The following is an 11,439-nucleotide window of genomic DNA, read 5'->3' on the forward strand; positions in this document are numbered from 1 at the left end:
AGAAGGCTAGCATAATGCCTTTGCCCATTAACCTAAACATATATTGCTCAGGAAACTCAGGAGTTTGTTGAGAAACATTCCCAGTTTGTCAGGCCAGCTTTTATTAAAATTGTATCACATTAGAGTACATTTTCTTGTATTGTGATTTGTCCCTCTATAAATAAGACACGAGGAAAGAAGATAAACTTTGCATCGTGGTACCACTTGCCAACTTATTTCTCTTTATAAAATCTAAATCCATTGATTATATTAGTGTTTACTTGCTTAGCAGTTTAGAGAAACATTTGCCTATTCTCTAAGTGTGAGACTATCACTCTCTTTAAGGGCCAGTGTTTTAAAATAGGGATCTTGTAACTTCATGTGGGTTTGTGATAGAGCAATGTTTTGTTATATAATTTTAACTAGAATTTTTTCATTTGCATTTGTCTATGCAATTTGAGGAGGAATACTGAACATATGATTCCTGTACAATACTTATAAACTAATAATTACAATTTTTTATAAATATCTTGTTTTCCACATCAAGTTTATGAAAGGAATAGAAAGGCTTAGTAAGTGTTTAAAATGGAAGGAGGCGCTTCTTCCTTCTCCTTCTCCTCCTCCCCTTCCTCCTCCTCCTCATTTCTCCTCCTCCTCCTCCTCCTCCTCCTCCTCCTCCTCCTCCTCCTTCTTCTTCTTCTTCTTCTTCTCCCTCTTTCCTTCTCTCTCTCTGTGCACACACTTTGTCTCCCTCTCTCCCATCTGTCTTCTGTCTTTGTCCCCATGGAAGCTTCACTGGCCACCTTCCTAGGGGCTAGTAAATCTGCCTGCCTGAGAGCAGCTTGCCAATAAACCTGTGTGTACATAAATATGTATGTATGTATGTATGTATGTATGTATGTATGTATATGTATATGTATATGTATATATGTGTATGTGTATGTGTATGTGTATGTGTATGTGTATGTATATATGTATATGATGTATATGTATATGTATATAAGCACGAGCTTCCATACACAGTCACACTCACTCACACACACACACACACACACACACACACACACACACACATATATATATATATATATATATATATATAGAGAGAGAGAGAGAGAGAGAGAGAGAGGCTGAGAAACTACAGTTGGCTTGAGACTAAGCCTCTTGGAGGAGATTGTTCTCGAGACAAGGAATTACAGGTGACCTTTGGTGCTAAATTGAACTGCATGGAAATGAACTGAGAAATTTGGTGGTACTAAGATCATCCTGGAAATCTTGGGTTTATGGTTATGTGCTAGCTATGTAGGTAGATGATGAAGAACTGTAAGCTAAATGAGCACTTTCCTCCCCAACATACTTTGATCGTGGTGTTTCATCACAGTAATAAAAAGCCTATGACTCACATATAAGAACATATCAATACATATACCATAAACTCTACATAGCACACACACCATATACACCAATACACCCCACATATACACACCACACATAGGCATACCACACACACACACACACACACACACCATAAACACATCACACATACTGCATACATAACATGCATACACTGCTCACATACCATATACTTGTTATAGACACCATACATATACACACTCCCCACATATCCCACACATATACATACACATTATACATACAACACACCCATACCATATGCACCAAACATCACATATATCATATATACCAAACATACAATATAGCATATATTCTTTATACACACACACATACTGTATAAATGCAACATGTATCACGCACACACACAAGCACACACCACACACCACCACACACATACAAAGAGTAGTTTCACTCTGTGATAAAATGTTAGCAAATCTGGAGTCTAGGTGAGGAATATTCAGAAGAACACCTTTTGTATACTTTTGGCAATTTGCCTATCAATTTGCCACTGTTTGAAACAAAATGTTAAAGTCATGTTAGCTAAATTTTTATATATTTACATTCAGTTTCTTTTCAAATGCTGCTGGACAGGTGGTTCATGATTTGTGGGAAGCAATGCCCATGTACCCTCCTCAATGAACGGCATCAGCATGTTTGTAACACACAGACCAATCTAGCCAGAGTACAGACTCCGCCAGCATCAGGATGGAGACCTGTGTGAGGCAGGAGAGCTTGCCCTGTCCCTCAGTCCTGCAGCTGAAGAAAACCCAGCAACACAGAGGGAATGAGAGCCAAAGACAGCTCCGTAGGAGCCCTGCGTGAGTGAGAGAGCCTAACCTCATGGGAGTGGAGAAACCTGACTGCCAGTGGAGGATGCCCTGGGCGGAGCCTAACCACATCAGGTACCTGCTCATAAAAGGCAAAAGGCAAATTGAAAAAAAAAAAAGCCTATTGTTCAAGTTGTAAGCAACCCCTTTGTTTCATTACCTGCATTCAATTTAAAGTGTTTTATGGAGTTCAGCACGGGATCCCTCTTATTACATTCTTTAGAAGGCAACTTTGCTTTATGCTGGGACACCTGTCCACATGAAAGTCCAACATCCCCCTCCCCTTTTTAACAGTCTTCAAACAACCTAGGGCACACAGCTGGCTGGCCATAGCCCGCTGGAGGGACAGCTGTGTGGCTGACAGAACTGGCACCCGCACAAGACATGTGCACGGCTGTAAACAGGAACGGATCCCCTAACCTTTATGAGTCAAATATTTATTTTTAGAATATTAACAGAATCAAAAGAATTGCAGAGGTCTTTTAATTTTAAGTCAAAACACACTGGCATGCGGCTTTTAAGGCATTTTATTTAACGGGGTAATCTTAAATTGAGGCCGAAACAAATTCAGGAACATTAAGGATTTCTTGCCCAGTATATACAGCACTGAAGGAACATTTTAAAGAAATCGTTAATGCTCTATAAAAGATGTAACAAAATCCTTCTTGCCATAAAATGTCCTCCAGATATTGATGAGTACAGTAAAAACTCTCAAGTATGTGTATGTCAAAAGCTCTGGATGTATGGTATTCTCCTCCCCCATCTCTCTGTCTCTCTGTCTCTCTGTCTCTGTCTCTCTCTGTCTGTCTTCTTTCCCCCTCTCTCCCCCTCCCTCTGTGAGCTTGTGTACATGTATAGTTTGAGTCTATAAGCCTCCTTGCATCTCCATTCCTTTCTCCCTCTCTGTCTTCCTCATCCTCCCCCTTCCCTCCTTTCCTTCTTTTCCTTCCTGTGTGGGTAGAACATATGAGCTGCTATGGCTCAGTTGGTAAGGGTACTTGCCCCCAGCTAAGTTTGGTAGCTTGTGTTCAATCCCTAAATCCACATGGTAGAGGAGAAAACCAAGTCCTCCAAGTTGTCCTCTGATCTCCATATATACACCATGGGTCAAATATGTGTCACTCTGGTCCCTACTCTCCTATCTGTAAGGTATGTGTTCTTCTGTTATGGTCACAAGGTGGGCTTGGCATTCAAGCCATCCTATCTGTGTCTCCTCATGGAAGGGATGATATTGATAGTACATGGGATAACTTAGATACGTCTGTCCACTTCACAAGAGCTTTTCTGTTTAGATCCGCTTGCCCACAAACACCCAAATGCTCACTGTGCACTGCAAGAGAGGATGAGAAAGGAAATTGGGGTTTTGCTAAGCAACAGGATAATGGATAATAGGTGATTCACAGTTGCTTCCAGGCCAATTAATTGTTTCTCAATAAGAAAGCTGAAATGCAGAGTTGATTCTGAGAAATTCAGGATTCTAATAATGAATACAGTGCCGCTGTGGTAGAACGGACAAATCTCACCACCAAGACAGACGGAGAAAGGATTCTCTCCGTCATAAGCTCCTGCACTTTAAAACCCATCTCTTTCATTTTTATGTATTTGCTGGCTTTTGACACAGCTCTTGCTATGTAGTCTGACTGCACTTGAACTTCCTGACTCTCCCTGCCCAGCTGCCTAAATGCTGGTATCACAAGAGTGTGTGGCCGTGCCTGACTGTTTTTACTTCTAAGTCACTGTTATTACAACATTACATTAACTATATTTAATCTAATCTACATCGAATATATCTGAGCTACATTCTATATTCAAGAACATCTCAATGACATGAACTATATTTGATGAGTTATCTATTATGGTTAGAATCAGCTCCTATTTATCCAGAATCAAAATGATCAAAAATCATGGCACTATTTTTATTTCTAGTCATATACCTATCTGTTATATGCTTATTGCTTTTCAATAAGAGCTCCACACATGCACCACAAGTCACGTCTGTGTCACTCTTTATTTATTTATTTACTTACTTAATTATTTATATCTCATTGGTTGCTGTATAGTTACCACACAGCTTGGGTAAATCAGAGCACTTCTTCAGAACAAGTTGCCTGGCATCTTATTGCTATGCTTGCCTTTTGTGGACTATCTTAAAAATGAGACCAGCACTGACTTCTGTTATTGAAAGCACCACAGTCCCTCCTCTTTTGGGTTCATTTGGAAGTATACAGAAAAGAATTCATAAGGAGATAATAGTTTTTCCTCTCATGAATTAGTAAAGAAAGGCTTCTTGTATCAGGAAGGGAAACAGAATTCTTACCCTTCAGGATTACTTCACAAAAGCTGGCAAATCAAAACTCCCTGGGCAATGCTGGGAATTGCACTGCAAGGTAAACAAAGATCTAACACATACCCCCTGCTGCTGGAAATGAATTCTTTCAGAAGGAAACAGACTATGCCCGTCACAATGACATCAGCTTATTGTAACCTTCCCTCGGTGTAGACAAAATAACCCATAGGCCTCTCAGATCTGCCCGTGAGTCACCTTTTCTGTACCCAGTGACTTCCTTCAGGACATCACACAGCGCTGCCTTTGAATGGTGCCTTTCAAATAGATTGTCCCCTAACTTTAGGTTCATGGGAGTGTCTCCCTGATGGGCAGCGACTGGTGGGTAGGGAACACCTGCAGTTCCCTGTGCTACCCTAGGGGTGGGGTCCAGGCCTCTGGTCTATACAAACATATGATTGTATCTATGATCTTTCTGGATATTCTTACAGTTCTTTGAAAATCTCATGTATTTCTCCTACTGATTCTACTTTTTACATATTCTTGTGGAGTCTTCAAATGGGGTTCTTATGGCATGGAGAGCATCAGCGTGTTTGTTGGATCTATCCTTCATGAGCTGCTTGCCAGGCAGACAGGACCTTGAAGCAAGGAGTTCTCTGTGGCACAAAAGACTTTGCTGTTAGACCCAGAGTTAGGCAAGTAAGCTTGCTCCCTGGATTAGAAAATGCAGAACATTTAGCTTGCTCTGTGCGCAGCACTCATTACAAGAAACTCCCCAACTGGAGTTTTTGAAACTAGAAATTAGCATCACTAAGATGACACAAATGGAAAATTCCATACTTTACCTCAAGTGATAGATGACTGTCAGACACGGGCACATTGGAAATGTTATATAAATTACCTCGGGCTGTGACACATGAATGAATTTCATATTGAAAGATGGGTCCCAACTCTGATATCTAACAACACAAGCCCTAACTCTAAGAGTGCAGGGTGGTCCTATATGATGAGTCCCTGAGGCAACCTGCATATGATTGGTACTTGATGCTGTTTGTTAAGTGAATGCATGACAAAATAAGTACATCTTTATTAAACTCAGTATAAGGGACTCACAGTCAGACAGGGTAGACTATTAGCTGCTCTGTAGTTCTGAGTTTAGAAGAAGGAAGTTTGGATCTAGACTGGTTCAGCTACTTGTTTCTATTCCATGAGATGTTAAGGTGAGACACACTATTTTCTCTAGCTTGTTCACTGACCAACAATGCCCATTACTCCCTAGTGAATACACCAGTATACACTGTGCTGTGCAAAAGGACTGAACTTAGTGCTAGTTCTACTAGCACTAAGAGGTGGGGAAATTCCACTCAAAGATGCAGCCGCCTTCCTTCTCAGGAACGGTTCTTTCCATCCACCCGTGCCCAGTCTGGGCAAGAAATACCTGCTGGGCAGTGTTCCATGCATAGATATTCTTCACTCTCAGCCCTTTGGGAAAAGAAGCCCCATTTCTTTTTCTTTTTCTTTTTTTTTTTTGAAGCCCCATTTCTAAGGCAGCTTTCTGGGCTCCAGGGAGGCCGGCGGCTTCTGGTTTCTTGAGTGGATTTGAGAGCACAGCATCTGGCAGGCCACAAGAGGACAGCAGTGTCTTGAGCTCTGGCTGCTGCTCCCTCCTCTGGCTTCTCTCCAGGAACAGAGAGAGACCTGGGTGACTTAAGACTTGGTTTCATCACTTTACTCCAGCCTAGGAATGGGGAGAGATTTTTACTGATGAACGAGTTGGAAAAAAACCAGGCGGTTTCTGCATGCCAAGTTGTTATTTTCCCTTTCTTCCAGACTGCTCTGACGTAGTTATCTCTGATATCACAGAGCCTCACTGGGGACCTAAAGGGAAGAAGCAGGCTCTACTATCTCAGAGCCTGTCTTGCTGGAAATGGGGTGATTTTTAAGACTCTTACTTTTAATGTGTTTCAGACTGCAGAGTTGTCACCTCCATGTTATAAGCTACCCCAACCTCTTTAATTCACTAAGCTCATGAAACTTTGGTTTACCCCCTCCCCTTAGATATTTTATTTGTAAAACATTTCCTGAACGCCTGATTGGAATGTGTATCATAACCGGGGAACAGAAATATAAACAAGTATCCTCTGGGTTGAAACATAGGTGAGAAGGAAACATGTGAACCAATAAATAATAATTCAATTTTTTAGCATCTAATTTCATGTCACTCAGACAGGCAAGGACTAAGCTGGGGCTTCAAAGTAGAACCCAAGTGCGGGCCACTCTAGGACTCACTACAAGTTTTCCTTATGGAAAAAAAAAGTTGTAATAGGCTCTCACTTCATAGACCTGTTCTTCAGTAAGTATATTCAATAGCTCATGGAATGTTTGCATGAGTTGGGAACTGCGTAAACTCCTTTCTATGCGTGGGACCCTTCTGTCCACTCTGATTCAAATATTTACTCTAATTAGGAAAGATTAAATCTATTTTTTATTTTTATTTTTTTAGCTGATGAATGTACTGGAAAAACCCCAGGACAGTTTCTACATGTTTTCTTATTCTCCCAGCTTCTGTTATCGCTGTGTTCTCTGTTACTGCAGAGCTTTACTGAGAGTAGTGGCCTGGTTCCTGTTCCCCACCGAGGCTCCTCCTAGGACCAGAGGGACCATCTAGCTTCCTAAGTAAGAGCACATAGATACTTGGGAAACAGATACAGTTTGAGAAAACAAACTAAGTCACCTGAAACCTCACAACTAGGCTGTAGATCCCAAAGCCAGAATATTGGTCCTGATGCTCAATGCCATGACTTTCCCCCACCATCAGACTCTTGTATGGCTTCCTGCATTTCCATCTGGACAATCTTGGACCCACGGGTCCACTTCGTCTGTGCTTTTCCTAGGCCAGACTCTGGAAACTTTCAACAGTGAAACCTTAGGAAGCCACACAATCAGGAAGCCACATAGTAGCTTCAGGGATATGGGAGGATGGGAGCATTGTCAGCCTCTGGATCTACAGCTCTGAATGAATCAAAGCCCTTTCACCAGCTTATCAATGGCCGTGGCTCCTTTGGCTCCACAACAGCTCTTATCACACAGGCTACTCTAAACAAAGCCAGAGTCTGCATTGCTGGTTGCAATAGTATTGTGCCTAGTCATAGACCTGTCCAGTAGAATTCATTATAAGTAAAAGCATAAGTGTTCACTGAAGAGTAAAGCTGCTGACTGCCACTGCCTTCCTTACCACTATGTAGTGAACAATCCTGGTGCCCACCAGAGCTGGAGCTTTATAAACATAGATGCCCTTCATAGAGCCTTAATGCCCTTGATTGCATGGACCCACAGAAATGGGCCTCATTCCTTGACCCAAAGCAGCAGCTTTAGCATTCCTTTTCCTCCTCCTTCCCCCTTTTCCTTTTCCCTTTCTGCTCTCCCTCTACCATTTCTTTTTATTCCCTTCCTCTCTACTTCTCTTCCTTTAGCCCTTCATCTCTTCCTTGTGATTCCAAGGAAGACTGATCAAACACCAGTCTTGCACAGGCTAGCTAAGATAAGGGGTCTGCCATTGACTTGTCCTCAGCCTTTCTTTTGTTCTTTATTCTTTAACTTCCACTGTCTGGACAATAAACCACAGATAGAGGCCACAGATACTATTTTATGGCTATCTTGTCTTGAAGCCATTGTTTTTCATGTGTACTTTTGAAAGAACAAAGTTCTAAGTACAAATTAAAAATACATGCACAATGACAGGTGGGTGAGTAGAATCTGGCATTTAAAATTCCAAGGCAGAATGTCTACCTGAGCCCTGAATGATGTCACGTGCCAGCCCATGGGGGTGGGGGCAGACTGGACTTCTTCTCCTCCGCACATTCCACTTGGGCAATACACCTGACTCTACTGCTTTGGGACCCATCTGTTACGCCATTAGACATTGGGAAGGGGACTCAATAGATGTCAAGGCTCTCTTACTTCTGTGTAATTCCTTTGTGTTGATAGACAAGCTAATTCTTTGGTGCAAAAGTTCTAGAAGGGGCTCAAATGGTTCGGGTTGCTGTTGTGTGTGCACTAGTGCCTCCAAATTGAGTGACCTTGCAGGAACTACATCTGTGGGTTCCCTCAAGAAGACACACTAGCCTGGATTGGATATAGAAGACCTTGCCAGTTGACTGGCTTACCCTGAGTTTTCTTGGTAACATGTATCCCTGGAAGGTTCCTTATTTGAAATTTCCACATTCCTGGCTCTCCTGAGGTCATAGTTGTGACAATTATTTTGGGGCTTTAAAGGCATAGGTAACTTGTCAGATTTGTAATTGAGCATCTGTGTGTGTTAGTCAAGAATGCTACACATCAAGAGACAGACAAGTACTCTTCTCCTCACCAAGAGATATTGACAAAGCCACTGAGGGAATGCATTAAGGTCACCTCCTAGGAGCTGGTGAGAACAACCTACCCAGGAGAGGCAGGCCAGGGGGAGCATTGTGAAGAAACAAGACTTGGTTCTTTAAACAACAACAAAACAACAACAAAACAGATGTTGTTTGAGTGGTTTACCTTCATACATGTCTATGAATCATGTATGTGCAGTGCCTGTCCAGAATGGGGCATCCGATCCACTGGAGCTGGAATCACAGACAGCTATAAGCCTCTGTATGGTTGTGCTGAGAATCAAACCTGAGTCCTCTGGACGAACAAGTGCTCTTAACCTCTGAGCCGTGCTTTTAAGCCCTGAGCCATCTCTCGAGTACCAAGTTGATTCTTTTTTTTTTTTTTCCTCGACAGTATAGCCCTGGCTGTCCTGGAACTCACTTTGTAGACCAGGCTGGCCTCGAACTCAGAAATCCGCCTGCCTCTGACTCCCAAGTGCTGGGATTAAAGGCACGCGCCACCACGCCCAGCTCCAAGTTGATTCTTGAAAGATGGTTAAAGTTCTTGAAAAATGGTTAAAATTAGGTAACTAAAGAGGAGGCAGATGTACCCTCTGGCAGAAGAAAAGCCTGGATGGTCTGAAAATTGGGGTGCTCAGCAGACAGGTCTAGGCATGCCTTGCTATGCCTTGAGAAGCAAGAATAAGTAGTGGTTGTGTAAAGTGTTGTAGGCATGAGACATAGGAGGCAGAGTGGGGAAAGAAAGAAAGAAAGAAAGAAAGAAAGAAAGAAAGAAAGAAAGAAAGAAAGAAAGAGAAAGAAAGGAAGAAGGAAAGAAAGAAAGAAAGAGAAAGAAAGGAAGAAGGAAGGAAAGAAAGAAAGAAAGAAAGAAAGAAAGAAAGAAAGAAAGAGAAAAAGAGAGAAAGAGAGAAAGGTAGGTAGGTAGGTATACCAAAACAGCCAGAGTCACAGCCTGATGGGCACAACGGGGAAAGGGGGTGGGGTATGAGAGAAGGAAAGGAAAGAAAGCAGAGACCCAAGCCAGCGGCTCTGTTATACATCCTTCAGTGGGCTGCTCTCCCCAGAAGCTTTCCTTTCAGCTTCAACAGAGATTAGGATTTCAAGATATGGTTTTGATTGCAGATTAGATGGCAAAATTTTCCCCTTTGGGTTTATCCTAGTTAAGATTTCTATTGCTGTGATAAAATACTATGGCTAAAAGCAGCTTGGGAAGGAAAGGGTTTATTCCCCTTTCTGTTCCACACCACAGTCCATCACTGAGGGAAGTCAGGCTAGGAACTCAAACAGTGAGGAAAGCTGGAGACAGGAGCTGATGCAGAGGCCATGGAAGGATGCTGCTTACTGGCTTGCTCCTCATGGCTTGCTCAGCCTGCTTTCTTATAGCCTCCAGGACCACCAGCCCAGGGATGGTAATATCTACAATGCCCAGGGTCTTCCCATTTCAGCCATTAATCAAGAAATTAACCCATACACTTGCCCACAGGCCAATATTAGGAGACATTTCTCAATAAAAACTCTCTTCTGGGGAAGGGGGGAGGGTATGGGGGGCTTTTGGGATAGCATTTGAAATGTAAATGAAGAAAATACCTAATTAAAAAAAGTTCACATGAGCACCCTGACAATAAAAACAAAAAACAAAACAAAACAAAAAAAAAAACAAACAAAAAAACCCTCTCTTCCCAGATATGTGTCACATTGGCAAAAAGCAACCAGTATAAGACTTCTGGAAAAGTTTCTGATTTTGTGAGTTTTTGGTTTTGTTTGTTTGTTTGTTTGTTTTTTAATGGAGTACTCAGGGAAATTGGAAAAGGATTCAAGCAATCCAGAGCCATCACAAGCTATATTTGCCACTTAAAAGACTATGTGGCTGTCTCCTCCCAGGGCCCTCTCTGAAGAATCTGAAAGGTTAGTCATGGGTGGGCCTAGTTAACTATGTGATAAAGTTGGTGAAGTAAGAAAAATTGCAATTGCAGAGGTTTTAGACAGAAGCTTTCTTATCTTAATTGTTGACACTTATTTATTTGTTTATTTATTTGCCTTTTGAGAGGGTTTTCCTGTGCTTCCCAGGCTGGCCTTGAACTCCTTTTATTGCTGACTCACTCTGCCAAGTGCTTGGACTGACTTTTGAACCCAAGAGCTGAAAGAAATCACTTTCAGGCCCGACTTCTAAGCATTGAGCCTCACTGATTCACTTCATGCAGGCTCTACTCACATTGTTCTAGATGGCTTTCTGCTATCTAATGACAGCCAGTGTAAGAGAAACAGTCCTCCTTGTCTGTGTGTATTCTAGCCATTTCAGGATTCATATTATCTTACATGGCTATGGTGGGATTAAATTATGCATTGGCAATGGGCAGCCTTTGACAACCTGGCAGTGGCCTTAGCAGGTTAGCCATGATCCAAGAGAGCTAGAGGTGAAGGCACACAGCCTAAGCAGGGATAATTCACATTGCTTACTGGGGCTTCCTACAGAGGCATAGGAAACTTTTTTTGTTGTTTTCCCAGAAGAGAAATCAGAAATGGGTGTAGCATTACACTCTCATCTCAGATGCAAGGGGAA

This window comes from Mus musculus, chromosome 13 (genome assembly GCF_000001635.26).
Source record: "Mus musculus strain C57BL/6J chromosome 13, GRCm38.p6 C57BL/6J".
Classification (NCBI taxonomy): Eukaryota; Metazoa; Chordata; class Mammalia; order Rodentia; family Muridae; genus Mus; species Mus musculus.